The sequence below is a fragment of the Vidua macroura genome, chromosome 21 (assembly GCF_024509145.1).
Source record: "Vidua macroura isolate BioBank_ID:100142 chromosome 21, ASM2450914v1, whole genome shotgun sequence".
Lineage (NCBI taxonomy): Eukaryota > Metazoa > Chordata > Aves > Passeriformes > Viduidae > Vidua > Vidua macroura.
In genome coordinates, this window is record NC_071591.1 from 2,536,432 (window position 1) to 2,551,611 (window position 15,180).

Genomic DNA, 15,180 nt, shown 5'->3' on the forward strand with positions numbered 1-15,180 from the left:
GGAGCCTGGGGCTGAGGGGCTGGCAGGGAGCCCCTCTCCAGTGCTGCTGGTCCTGGAGTCCCAGGGGCAGTGTCTGAGAAAGGCTGGGAGCTGTGGAGAGCACAGGAACTGCCCTCTGCCAGCTCCATGAGTGCTCCTTAGCTCTGGCAGCTCAGCATGGATGGATGGACAGGGGTGTGGGTGGATGGATGGCTCAGAGCACTCAGTGACCACCCTGTCAATAGCCAAGATCAAACCTGCTGCAGTTCAAAGTCTCCAGAGCAGGTCAGAAATCCCCTGCAGTGCCTTGGCCAGTTAGAGCCCAGTGTTAACAGCCTCTGCCATCCTCATCTCCCATTTCCAGCGATCCATACAGGTCCCATCAGTCCTGGCCACAGCCAGCTCCCTCCCAGCCAGCCAGCTAAGGCCATTAGTGTGATTACTGGAGGTCATGAAGTTCAAACCAAAATGTCAATTTTCATTTGGAAGAATGGTCCCATTTTAGGAGCAAAGGGAATTTTTTTCCTCTCTCAAAGAGACCCTGACTGTGGAATCATTGCTCCCCAAAGACTTGCAAATTTCTGGCCAGCGAAAGGTGCCAATAGTTGCTGGAGCCAGTGAAAAGATTAACAAGGGTCACCAGTGCTTTCCTCTTTGCCTGCACTCAAAGGCTCTGGGGCCTATTTGGAAGATATTAACCATTGCCTTTACCTTCTGCACGTTCATCACCGGCTTTGGGGTCTTTATGGATTTATTGACAAGACAGTGCCCATTAATCTTCCCTGCAGCATGCCAGCCTGGGAGTCACTCAGGTTACGTCACCCTGCAGACAGGAGCCTGTAGCCAGAGTTTTAAAAGGAAGATGGAAATGAGGTGATGTAGGTGGTGAGTGAAGCCAAGCGCTGCTCTGAGAGACCCTGGGGTAGGGAGAGCACCCACCCAGCAGCCTCTGCCAGTGTGTGAAGGCCAAACCTGGCCTTGGGGAGGCTGCTGGGCTCTGCTCATCGATTCAGCAGGGTCAGGATGATCCCTCTGTGGTCTGGAGTTAATGATCCATGTTTGGGGATGACTCAGGAGAGCCGAGAGATGGCGAGAAGATGGGTGCTGACCCCACTCAGAGTGGTCCTGGGCAGGGCTGGTGGTGTCATTGGAAGTTTTAGGTGTCTCCTTTCTGGAGAAACTCAAAACAGCTCTAAAAGGCCTTTGTCACACCAGGCTGCTGCTGGGAACACTGCCTGGGCCATTGGCACTGCGGGGTGGCACATGGCAGGGCAGGGTGGGCTCCTGCCCACCTAGGAGATGTCACACTTTTAAAGTGAGTTTTTTCTTCGATGTCATTGTGCTAAATAATTAAGTCTGTTCCATCTTTACCTAGTGACAATGTGGCACTTAATTAAGTAGTTTAATTAGAAGCTGGCAGCTTTAATTAAGTTTAGGACTGTAGAGGTGATTGGGAGCCTCCAGCCGAGTCACAGAGCCTTTCCCTGGGGATGTGACGTGGTGGGGGAGAAACCTTTGCTCCCTTGTCCATCGTCCTTAGACACGCCAGGGAGGGAACCAACACCTGCTGCAGCCCCCCAGCATCTCCCAGCCACTGAGGGAGGGGTGGTTTGAGCACCCTTTGGGAGAGCTGAGGTCACTGGGCCCATGGAGCAGGAGGGGTTGGCCAGGAGGATGGAACAGGTGGGACAGCAGGAGGGGCTGGCTCTGCCCAGAGGGTGCCCAAGCCTCCTCACCCTGGCTGAACCTGCTGAACACCTGGGAAAGGTGACTCTGAGCAGGACAGGGTGAAGGCTGTGGTGGGCTCAGAACAGCATCTGCAATTCTACACCATGCCCAGGGCTGTCTAAAAGATGTATTGCTTTTTAATAATGTAAATATGTAAATATTACCGAGGTGCCATTAATCCTCATTGCCTCAACATGATACCACTCTTAAGAACAAATGTAATAAGAGATTATTAATATGCAAAGTAATAGGACATTAACCTGACTAACACCAATAAATTCCCAGCTTAGCACAAAGCCAGGGGCTGTTCATGGAGCAGCCTGAACCCCACTTGCCGTGAGCCACCCCCAGCAGCACCCCAGGCTCTGCACCACAGAGGAATCCCAGTTATCCCTGTAGGATCCCTTGCCTGGGGATCCCAAACAGCTGGGGAGGAGCAAGGAGGCCCTGGGAGAGGAGGAGGGTAGGAGCAGGCTGGGCTAGGCAGACCCTGCTCCTTACTTTGGAGCCCCAAATACTGAGGGTCCTTTTCCAAAGCCTCACATTTTCCCTGAGGGATTTCTTCACCCCTTCTGGCAGCAGATTCATTTTAAATTCTAAACACATATTAGGAAGGAGAGTCTTGTTGGTTCCAGAAGCACGGGAGTGAACCCAGGCTTTGTGCCAGAATTCCTGGCTGGACTTGCTCAGACGTGGCCAAGCCTCCATCTCCTTGGTGGCTGGAATTTTGTCCCAAGAAGCTGCACCTCTACTCACAGCCCCAAACCCCAGCTCTGTTAAAGGTTTCCAGCCTCCAAGCTGGGTCCAGTGCAGCTCCTTTCTCACTGCTTGCCTTTGCTGGCGTGTTTCCTCTTGGAATACAAGCACATCCAGGGATTACACATGGAAACAAGTGCCCCCATCTGCAGGTTCCTGGCAGGGCAGCCTCTGCCTTGAGCTGTGTGAACGACAAGTGGGATCAGAGCAACACACAGCAGACACACAGAGGACACACAGCAGACCAAAAGGAGCAGGGGAAGCCATAAAGTCTGAATTTAGGGCTTGAAAAGGAAATTATTCTGTGCAAATGGCTGCTTCAGTTCAAATCAGCCCTGCCTTGTAAATCCTGCTCATCCCTCTCAGGAGGGAGACCCGGTGAAACAGCCAATATTTCAGGAGCACAGATGCCCAGAGACCTTCACCTCGGAGTGTCCCTGAGCCCCACACCCAGGCACGGGCCTGGAGAGCAATTCAGGCACGAACATGGTCATGGTTTATGCAAAAATTAACCTGTTGCCCTTACTTGGGTCAAAGCAATTCCGTTTAATTTGGTAATCTGGGCCCTTTATCATTAATGAGTCCTTGGGGGGTGGGGGTCAGAGCATCTCTTTTTTGGCTGAAGAGAGCAGCAGAGATTACTCTTAATATTCAGGCTGTTCAATAGAGCAGAAAGACCTTTTGCTATTGAGAGTACTGCTGGTTTTAACCTCATCGGTGAAGGGAAATTGCCAAATTAATCTCTCATTGGATCCGAAATTAATCCTCTATTTTGTGGTTAATGAACCTCAGAACCACAGATTTACCTGGGTAGAGTATATTAAGAAGTTGTACACAGTAGTTGTCTGTAAATAATCAAGATAATATTCAAGGAAAAGAATAAAACATAGTTTCCTTTCTGTGGAAGAATTAAGTGGAACACAGTGAAATCATCAGGCTGAATATTTTTCCCCCCAGAGCATTACAGGACGATGGAACTCACTGCTGGAGGATCTGTATAAGTTTTCCCTATGAAGAACCTATGCAAATTTATGCATTATATGTGCATCTACTGCTTTTAACCCAGGAGTCTCTCATCAGCAGTTTGCTGAAGGCTGCAATATCAATTAAACCACTCCAAGCTCACATAGATAAGGGTTGAGGCCAACCAGGAGAGCTCCAGTTTATCTGCCTGAGCTGTTTTTGTCTCTGTCCCTCACCAATGCCCTCCTTGCTTGCTCTGCCAGAGCCCCTGGTGCTCCTTTCTGTCCTTGCTCAGCTCACTGGAGCTGCTGGTTGGAGTTCACTGTGCTCAACTGCACTTCCCTCTCCAGAACGTGAACCTTCCCTTTCCTTCCAGGGTTTCTTTCATGCATCATCACTTTAGCAGGCCCTTTTGTACTGGAAATCTGTTTGCCACATGTTAGCTGGAGCTCATCTGCTAAGATCCCCAGTTAAATATTCATGGGGAGTGAGCAGTTGAACTCAGGTTACACAGCAGAGATGAGAAGGGTGCTCTGGCAGAGGAGACCGACTCCATATCAAGTTAAAAACCCTGTGGAAATGGTTTACCCCACATAAGGCCTGGAGAGGCAGGAAAACATCCCAGTCACACTGTGCTGCTGAGGTGTCACCCATAAAGTGGCAGTCTGGAGCCCTAAAGCACAGCTCTGGTGTCAGGTGAAACACTGCCCGAGCTTGTGGCTGTTAGAGAAGCCAGAAGGAACTTCCAAACAGGTTGAGCTTTTAATGGGATAAGGAAAATGAAGTGTCCTTGCATTGCACGTGTCCATGGCCAAACACACATGGAAATGAGGTGGGTTGGATGGGGAATAGTGTCAAACCTGCTGTGCCAGTCTGAAAGAGTGATTCACCAACAGGTGATGCTTGAGCAGGGCAAGGTGGAGAGCAGCACTGCCTGTGACAAGGCACTGTGCCTTTGGAGAAGTTTGGGGACAGAAGAGTGGCCTCAGCCTTTGGAAGAATGGCTGGGGACAGGACAGGGCCCTGTGCCTTCAGAGGAGGAGGCTGGGGACAGACCACCCAGCCAGCTCCTCTCCACTGGCTCTTAACTCCCACAACGCGGCGACAGGAACAATAAGGGCAAAAGGACAAGAGAGCAGAAGTCAGTCTGGGGTGTCGGGTGACCGGTTACCTGAGCTCTGCCTAAAGGTAACTTCCTCATGAATAGCCCAGGAGCGCTCATCCGAACGCTCAGCCCAACAGCGACATGCGAGGCTGGTGAATTATGCAGGGCGGGGCGCTGAGCAGATGGCATCGCTGCCGTAACCTGAGCAGGCCCACGACACAACACGCAAAGCCCGGCAATTAACCTTTCCCAAGGTTTCCTCTTGTCTCGGGGATTAAACCTCCTTCAACCCCCTGCGCTCCACTCCTGCCCGAGAGAAACGAGTAATCCCCCAAATAAATAAGGGAAATAGATTTCGATCCCTCCGGCAGCCCTGTGAGATTGTCACACGGCTCCCAGCCCTCCACATGAATACCGGCGGGTCTGGAGAGGGAGAGCTCCGGGCTGCCCCTGGCACTTGCCCTTCCCAGCCCCGGAACAGTCCCACCCCGGTGGGCTAAAGACGGGAAAAAAGTGAATTCTGTTCCTGTCACTCCACCTTGGCAGCAGCTTGGTGACCACACCGTGTGGTGAGGAAGGGAAACACGAATGTGGGCAATGATTTACTACTTAGATGAAAAAAATATTTGCCAAATGCGAGGCGTTCACCTTGGTGCATGACAAAAGCTATTATTTTAACTATGATACTTGATCCTCTTTGTAATTAAACTGATTAATTCACAACAATAGAGTCTATATTGCCTAATACTTTTAATTAACAAAGTGTTGTACATATACTGGCAGAGCATTACTGGCATGCTTCCTAGGCAATACACTTAATTCTGTAATAAATTATTAGGACAAATGACTAAGATACATTGCACCCTGGAAGAGACTGTCAAGGGAGAAGGACTTGAGACTCTTGGGCACTGGTTGGACCATCATGGAGCAGAACAGAGCCTGGGGAAGGTAAATGTGTGCAAGTACAACACTGACAGCTACATCACCTCCAGAAAGAGCTGACTGCAGGGACAGTCCTGCTCCTGCCAGCCCCGGTGACTCAAGACTGGGGTCACTAGCCACTGTAGGGATGCTCTAGGAAGGAAAAGAGTGGAGGTACCAGGGGAAGAAAGCACCAGAATGGAACTAACCAGCAGGACTTGACCCTTGGCACGTGCGGGACTTCAGATCTTAGAGGTGACCAAAGTTTTTAAGATCGGTCATCAGGTGTGAGAAGGAAACCAGGTCTTTAAAGTAAGAATATGGAGGTTAGGGGAAGGACCCTATGTTTTTCCAGGTTTATTATGAATCAATTAAGAGACAACACCGTGGGGATACATACAAAGCAAAATTCATTCCTGCAACTTTTATTGGATCACAGTTGAAGAAGCTCACGGTCACAGGTCATGTGTGTTACTTTAAGACACAATCCCTGGGGTCAAGCTAATTAGCACCAGGGATCACATCACAGGCTTTTCCCTTTCCTCTTTGTTTCCGAGTCCTCTCTGACCTCTGGCCAGAACCTCCCAGTCACCATTTGCCTCCAGTTTTCTGGCTGACAGACCTGTGGCTTGGCTCAGACACTCAGCTGAAGAAACATCCAGGTTTCTTCCTCTTTCAGTCCAGTTTGGAAGAACCAGTCAAGAGACAATTAATGGCAAACACACCTTTATCCCTCTATCCAAATTATGGGAGAGACCTACCCATAACTGATACTGATTGTAAGAGCCACACAGCAACCACAGCTGAAGGGTTTTTAGCAGCATCCAGCTGGGGCTGAGCTCATTCCCTCCTGTCCCTGGGTAACGTGGGCCAGCACCACTTCTCTGACTGGCAGCTCCCAGCCCCTTGTGCTTGGTCAGCACATCACAAAGATGAGTTTCATGCAAAAGCTGAGCCTAGCCTCTATCTCATAAATTTGTTATGCATTACATCCAATTAATGTAAATTATTACAGTGACTAAATAATGGCGCTGCATCAGATAAGGGAATAATCATAAGTGAGCCTGAAAAGCCCCAAGGTCCAACTGTGTTAACCCTTTCTCCTTACTCCACTGGACCTGGTGTGAGGATTGGGAACCAGCCCAACTCCTTTGCCTTTGGAAAAGGGGACATGGACACGTAGTCCTGTCTCTGAGGCAGATTTAGTGTGGGCTTGGGGGGGTCTGTGGTCAGAGTGCCCCAGGCAGTGAGTTTATGTTCATCAGAAATGCCTCCAAATGTCTGTGCTGCTGAGACCTGGAGGGACCCTGGTGTGTTTTTCAAGGTAGAAGTGGTCATCAATGTTTGTAATAATTCCTGGGCTCAGATTAAATGGAATAAAGGCATGAGTTCTGAGCAATAAATAAATAGTCCTCTCCCTGCCTCAACGTGCTTCTCATGGATTCATTCTCAAGCTTTCCTGCCTCTTCCTCCTTGCCTTGCTTGTGCCCAGCTCCTCGTGGTACCTGTTTTACCTTGGCAGAGCAGCCCACAAATCATAGTGACACACCAATCAAGAGATCTGGAAATTTTTACACCACTCTGCCTCTTGAAAGATGAGTCACCTTCTGCACCACGTTCCTGGGCATCCGGATAAATCTGTCACAAACTTCTCCTTCCCTCAAGGTGCAAAATTCTCTCCTTTTTTTCAGTAGAGCTGTATTTCCTCCTTTTAAGCTCCTCTTTCTTGTCCCAACACACATTCCCACCCCTCAGCCATCTCAGTATATTTCTCCCTTTGTTCCTGTTTCACTGACAACTTCATCCTAATAGTCTCCTCAAAGGAATGATGAATGCATAAGCTGCATATTGATCACTGCAGTGATTGATTACTGGATCTCTTTGACAGATGAGCCTACTAAGGTAGTTGCCAATATGGAGGTATGGATGGCAGGGCCCCCTTGTACAACAGTCTAATGGTATCTGACCTGATAGGGCAGAAAGGCAACTCCCTCATTTCAGCAGGAAAAAAGGCCTCTTTATACTCTTTATAAAATAATTCATAGGAAACTTAAAACACTCAGACACAGAGAGATTGCAAATGGGGAAATATGATGGATTATGGGTTGAAAGGAGCCGACTTCTGGAAGCTAAATTGATCCCCAGGAAAATGTTTTTGTCTGCTGTGAAAAATGGGCAATATCTCAGCAGCTCTGGAGGGCTATAATCTGGAAAATAATTTGCTTTTGATTTCCTTTAGTTTCATGCAGGTTTTTTTTTTTTTTAAGTTGGTTCCTTGCAGGTTTTGTTGCTCAGCTGGGAGAATCAGTGATGAAACAGTCGAGGGATTAGCCATGGACAAATACGAGCTGATCCTTACTTATGGTTATAAAGCCCTCACCCCACCCAGTGTCACTTATTCCACGGGAGATGTTACACCCCCTGCAAACAGCACTCTGCCTAGGAAAAAAAGCAAAGCCAAGCACAGAGCTGGGCATGAGTGTATCTGAAATAAATCAGAGAATCTGTGTCCGTGATCCTGCAGAGTCCTGCAACCAAGTGTGACGAACACACTCCTTTTCTAAATGTCTCCAGATTGCCTCACTAACAAAGAGGAGTAGATTGCACAAGGCTTGCTCAGCCTCCTTACTCAGTCCTTGCTCAGTGAGAAAGCCTCTGCCTGTGATCCTGTGAAATGGGAGGCAGAGTTTTGGGAGGACTGCTGGCACCAGGCAGGCAGGGAGAGAATTCCATGAGCTTATTTACTGCTTCTGCCCCTCACCAGGATGTCCTGCCTCCCTAATTTAGGGGCTGGAAAGAGAGAGAACATAGGGGTGGTCAGTAAAGCACATTTAGAAGCTTCTCTTCAGCAGAGGAGTTTCCTTTGCTCCCATTTTTTATTCAGCTTCCCGCTTCTACTGCTAATAACGAGAAATGTTTTGGCAACAACTAGAAGAGTTTTGTCCGAGTTCAAAGTGCTAAGAATAAAATTTATAGGAATAGTTACAGCCTCTCAGTGCCTGGAAATTCCTTGGCAGTAGGTTTTTGCTCCAGAGAAATATTGAATCAATGGTGTGCTAACAGCTCAGGAGCCTATTACAATAACACGCATACCTTGAGTCCAGACAATCAATAACTCAGCGGGATGCAGCTACCAGAAAACAACAACAAATTAGTTAGATTTCCATAGACTATACCTTTGGTGAGTAATAATCTGTAAGTGGAAATGAACCCAGCCTGGAGAGACCACTGAGCCAAATGGAGATCTTTTATTCATGCTTTCAACTATTCACCGAGTAGGATGTTTGGGGAGGGCTTCAACCTTCTAAATATACATGTGCATGTTTGGCTTTGCACATATTCCTACTGAGCCCAGCCACTTTATTGCTACACTGGAGTTCTGTTTGCAAAGGTTTTTCAGTATAAGTCAGGATAAAGGCCCAGTAGTGAAAGACTGGCAGGCTTAAATTTAATGTATCTTATTATTTGCACGTTCCTATTTTGAGGTATGGCTGAAAATCCCTAAATACAGTCCAGAGGTCAAATCTTTCTCAGGTTACATATTATTGCTGCTGACTTATGGTCTTCTAAGTCAGCCAGGATTGACCTCTGGCTGCATAAAGCACTTGAAGTATAAGAGCTTTCAGAACAGCAGAACCACAAATCACCAGGTCTAAGTACTACAAACAGTTTCAAAGCTATTTCCATGGTTTCTCTACAGGCAAACTCCTGTTTCCTCTGAGATATCCAAGTTCATTTTTCTCCCTCTGGAATAATGAACATTTGAATTAATTTTTAATCATAGGTGCCTATCAAAAGTTGATTAGCCCTTTATTGCTAGAGCTCCTGTTAAGTAAAGCTAAATGATAAAGAAAAGTGTGAAAAAGCACAGGTGACATCCACACCTCCCCTACTGATTTATTCAGGCCACAGCCGTGCCTGTCCTGTTCCTCACAGATCTGGGTCCCAGCTTTTACCCAACACCTGTACAGAAGAAAAGGGGCCACAAAAAATGATTTAAATTACTTGGCTAAATTCAAAGCAGCTCAACTTGCTCATCTAAGCATAAAATTAGATCAGAAAGTAGCCATGGAGCATCAAAACACTAAATGTTTCTCACGCTCACCTGGCAGGCAGTTTCTGAGGAGGCAGATCTCCCAGGCTGGGAGCTGATTTTATCTGCTCAGGCATTAAACTCTCCTATTCTTGATAGATTTTAAGGAGCCTTTTTCTGAACACCAGGTTTTATTTTGCCAGCTGAAACACAAATACCAAAGAGGATGAGTTACAGAGATATGTTTGCTTATTGCTTTTAGTGAAGTCTAAATGTCTGCTGCAAGCTCTCTGGGCAAAGCACATCTGCATTGAAAGTGGCCTTTCCAACAGGAGAGACCCTTCAAAGCTACTGTTATTAGTCATAAAAGCTTTTAATCACATAGTTCTGACTGGACCTAGTGAGTGGCTACATCTACAGTTAACACCAACCACTTGTCTCTGTATTTCTTTTTGGTTTATTATCATTGTGTAATTATCTTTCAGTTATAAGATACACATTTTTTCAAAGAAAATAAGAATACCTATAATAACCCCAAACTTCTGGATATTTCCAACACTGCACCACACTCCAATCCAAGCTGAGAAAAGGCAGGAAAGAGTCTCTTAAATGAATATATAAAGATAAGGCTGTGCCTATCACAAGAACACACATTAAGTCGCTCCAGGAACATATGTACCTGTGGGGGTGTCGAGGAGGGTCCAAAATTGTGAATTCCATTTCAGGGAGACATTTTCATATGGATGTGGGGAAGAATTCAGCAGTGTCATGGAGTGATCTATGGCTATTGCCAGCACAGGCCAGGCACAAGCACTGCAGTGAACTTCCACACTCGTGCACGTGGAACTATTTTTCATGGATCTGATGAATTCTGCAGCGACGTTCATCGCAGTAGGACACATTATTGCTGCAATATACGACTATCAGTAACACCTACAAGCCTTTAATATTCTGCAGCTGAACTGTGGAAACAGAAGAAAGTCACTTGTAAATGCCTAATTCACAGTGTAAGTGGGTTGTCTGTCAAAATAATGCTCAGATGTGAAACTTCAAGTAGGAAGCCTAAAAATCAGAAAAATGCAAGGAACCTCTTGATGAATGTTAAAAGCAGTTTAGAGAAGGAGAAAACGACCGGAATACTTTTCTGCTTCCATCCTCATCACAGAGTTGCAATTAGCTCAGTCTGTACAGGTATCTAATCACAGAAATTCTGCAGTCTTAGCAACCATCATCTGAAGGGTAAAGAGAGTTGTTTCAAGCAACAGGGCTTTGAATATGGCAAAATGGATTCTGCCCTTCATTTTCCCACTACAGGAAACGTCTCCTGCTTATTTCTGTCTCCCAGTTCATTTGTTTCAGTAGAAGTGCTGGTTAAGTGTGCTGTGCTCCAGGATTTGCAGCTGCCCTCCCTGTTCCTCTACAGATGGAGTCTGTCTCCTTCAGAGCACCCAGTCACTCATGGGAACAGGTCCTCAACTCTACCCCTCCAAGGACATGAAAGTTAGGTGGTGGCAGGGGAATTCAGACTTGGAGAAAGAATGGACTGAACAGAAGGATTGCAACACAAAAAAACCCACATTTTAAAAAATGGGCATTTTGTGTTACGTGACAGGGATTGTCCACTCCTGCCTCGCTCCGGTGCCAAACCTGCTGCGGGATTTGCAGCCTGTGAGTCCATCAGGCTCTACCTGTTGGTGCTGCACCTACACGGGGCTGGCACGGGGCAAACAACGAGCAATAGCTGCGGAAGCTGCAGCGCAGACAGAGGGCAGCGCCCCTCTCCTGAGCCGCGGCCATCCAGCGGGACAATCCTAGTTGGCATTCCCGTCATTGGAACCCGCCCGACAGCTCTTTGCATGAAACATCGTCCCAGGCTTTGGCAGGAAGTTGTGCTTACCGACAGACTCTCATAGGAGCCACTTGATTATATTAGACAGATAATTATTGATCCAGCTATAGTTTATCCTTGCTGCCTAATTTCAATAAACAACAGCTTGGGGGAATTAGCAAGGGATTCTGTTCCCCCTCCCCCTGCTTCTTCAGGATTTGTCAGAAACAAGATGATTTATGTGTATTCCAGTAAGATTCTCGTTTGTTGGCAGGCTGCAGGGATTGTTTGGGGCTGGAAGTACTAAGCTTTTATATTTAAATGCTTCCATGCAAGTATTCATGGGTCTCACTGCCTTGCATTGTAATATCTGAATAATAACTGTGACTTATGCAAACCAGTTTTCAGCTGTTCATCGGGATCAATTTTTCATTTTAAGCAACTCCCTGCCATCCCAGGAAAAAAAAAAAAATCTGATAGGCAAGAAGAGTGAGACCCAAGGAAAGCAGCAATACTCTTCCCTTTTTAAATAATGTACGACTCATTTCTGGAGCACTTTCAAATGTGTTGCTTTCTATTAAATATAGATAATATTTTGAGGATGTTCCCCCCTCCTTTCAGATGAGGTTTTTGGAAGAGCAAAGGTCCACAAAGCACAGGCAGGATGGCCAAATAACTTCAGTTCCTTCAGGGAACACCTCATTGTCATTTCTCTTTTTTAATAAAAATCTCCCATTTGGACAGTGAAAGAAAATTCTTACTGCTAATAGTTAGATCTCTGCAGGTAAATAAGTTTTTTTAAAAAACATCTGGTTTTATTTCTATTTCCTGGCTCATTTGGGAGTCCCAGTTGCTAGAATACTGCTCAGGATTTAGTTGTCTCTTGCTGGCACAATTTGGAAGCTTGCTGTTCAATAAACACTTCATTAAGCACCAGACTGATGAGTTACAACACGATTTACAGATGAGCACTTGGGAATGATCTGCTCACTTCCAGGCCTGGGCTTCCCAACGGGAACCAGATCCCAGCTGGTGGCTTTCTCAAGGCCAGTTAGATTGATGCTCAGGTATTTCAGCTCTGTCCAAGAGTCAGAATAGCCAAAATTCTTTCACTAGCTACCAGATACAAAGGTCACACAGGAAATGGCTTATCCATGAAAAATCCCTGATTTGGCAATATCCGTGTGCTCACAGTCTGTGCAGTCAGGAAGAGACTGGAGTTCTTGCAGGCATCAGCAAGGAATCCTTTTGTCCAGGAAAATAGAAGGTAAACAGATACTATACAGGGCACACAGTATTTCATACTGTCACTTGATTATTTACTTTACTTTCAAGAAAGGTTTCAGGATAACCTTTAAAAACTGAAAACTAAAAAAAAAAAAAACCCTAAAAGAAACTCAAAAAACTCAACCCAACCTTCTTCACACCTTAGTTCCAAGACCTCCTTACTCCTGAGTCACAGTCCCTATTATAAATTGTAAATTTTGCCCAGAAAATGATGAGATAAGGACCTGTTGTAGCTGGGAATCCCAAAATAAACTGTAAATCTGGGATGGCACAGCCTGCCCATTTCCTTTGGCCTCCCACAAGAGGAATAAAACCCTTTTCCAGAAGCTTTTGCAGTAGTGGGGCAAGAGAACAACCTTCCAACAGACACCTGGCCTGGTTTTAAAGACTTAGTGAGGAACATCCCCACAGCCCATGGGAAGAGACCCCCGCAGTGAATCACTAGCACAGCTGAGAAAATGTAACAGGTTCAGTCAAGAATTATTGGAGTGGGACAGTTTTCCCAAAATACTGAGGCTTTTTCAGAAGAGACACTGTGTTATTTTTCACTCTCTTGCAGCACAAGCATCCAGGATCTCCTTTGCTGCATATTTAGTGAACAGCATCTGCAGCATCTTAATTACAGTAGCTGTTCTCATCTTAATCTCTTGCTTCAGAATAAGGTTAAGTGTAATCTGTCCTAGATTCTTATACAGATGGTTCGTTTTCTTAAGTGCTTGAGAAGAGTTTAGTCGATCTTTAATTCCTTAATCTGGGAACCAAGACCAACCAACCTGATTCTGACTGATATTTTAGCAGATTTTACAAGAAAAATATAACACACACAAACATGGGTTGATTCCTTTTCAATATTTTTTTTTTTTGTTCTAATGAAAGTCACTGGGAGTGAGAAGATCCACATGACTCTGCCTTCCTCCCATTTAACTCAAAGAACTACACAGCATTATGGATAAAGAGCACCTGAATGTCAGAAGAAGCCAGCAAATATTTTTTTCTTTAGCTGAAATATAGGAGTTTCTAAACAGTTCAATAATATAATCAGTAGATTTTTTTTTTTTTTTTAATCTATGACCAGATCATGGGCATTGCCAAAAAATACAAATCCTGATTGGACATAGATTTCCTTTCTGCAAGAAAGCTGTGCCTACCCAATTATGGTCCTGGCAGGGAACAAACTGAGACACACAACGACAGTTTTCAGTCTGGTTTATATTGAAAAACAGCAGTGAAAACTGATGTAAAATTTTAAACCAGAGTTTTGGTTTTTAGTTATTGATCTGAGTCTTGAATCAAACTTCTTGACCTTCACACAACCATGAAGAAAATAAAAGGGTAGATTTTTCACTCAGACTAAAGGAATGAAAACCTCAAGGGTTCACTACACTTTTTCTTGTCTGCTTCAATGTCCCTTTACAAGCTGAGTTGCTCTTTTATTCCCAGTATCGCACCAAGGGAACCCAGCACAGTTTCATCTCTCCACACTTCCAGTGAGAAGCAATGACAGCTCCCAAAAGCAGCCAGAGGAAGTTATGAAATGAGCAATCACCACCCCAAAACCCTGTGGCAGTGGCAGCCCAGGATGCTGCATCCCTGGAGTTACAGGCTGTTATCCAGCACAGCCCTTCTTTTCCAGAGGAAATAAGTGTTCACCTCTTTAAGCTAATAGTCACTTCACCATTTTAATTCCCCAGCTCTTGGCTTGCGCTTATGATTTCAAGCTTTGCATTTAGTAAGACCCTAAAGAAAGCTCAAGAAATGAGCTCCCCAATAGTCACTTCTCTTGGTGGGCTCTTCCAGAACAGGCTCTGCCCACGCTGACCTCTGGCAAAGCTCCAGGGAAGGCATTTTGATGCCCTTTCCAGCAATTCTGGGAGATCCATGTAAGATAATGGAGATGTTTTATTTCCCCTCAAATGTGGAGTGAGGAATTTTCTGGGAGCATTTTAAAAAATAGCCGCGATGGGCAAAGAATCGTGGAATTGTTAAGGTTGGAAAATACCTCTAAGACCATCCAGTCCAAATGTACATGAAGAAAGCCCACAAGGAAGATGGAGAGGGACTTTTCATAAGAGCATGTAGTGACAGGACAAGAAGGAATGGCTTCAAACTGAAAGAGAACAGGTTTAGATGAGATATTAGAAAGAAATTCTTCCCCGTGAGGGTGGTGAGGCCCTGCACAGGTTGCCCAGAGAAGCTCTGGCTGCCCCATCCCTGGAAGTGTCCAGGAACGGTGACTCCACTGCTTCCCTGGGCACCCTGTGCCAACACTTTCCACAGGGAGCTTTTTCCTAATATCCAGCCTAAACCTGCCCTGGTACAACCTGAGGCTGCTCCCCTCACTTGTTACTTGGCAGAAGAGATTTTGTTGCTCCCCTTTGAGACTCCCAGGACTGGAGCCAAACACTGGAGGATATCTGCACCCACCCTGCAGGGTGAATGAGCCATCGTATTAAGGCATTGATCCGAGTTAACAATAATCTTTATTTATGTCCTTGATAAATCAGCAGCTCCTCAGGCCCGAGTCTCCCGGCAGGACCCCTCGACAGCCGGGTCTCCTCACACAACCTCTTTGTCACAGCC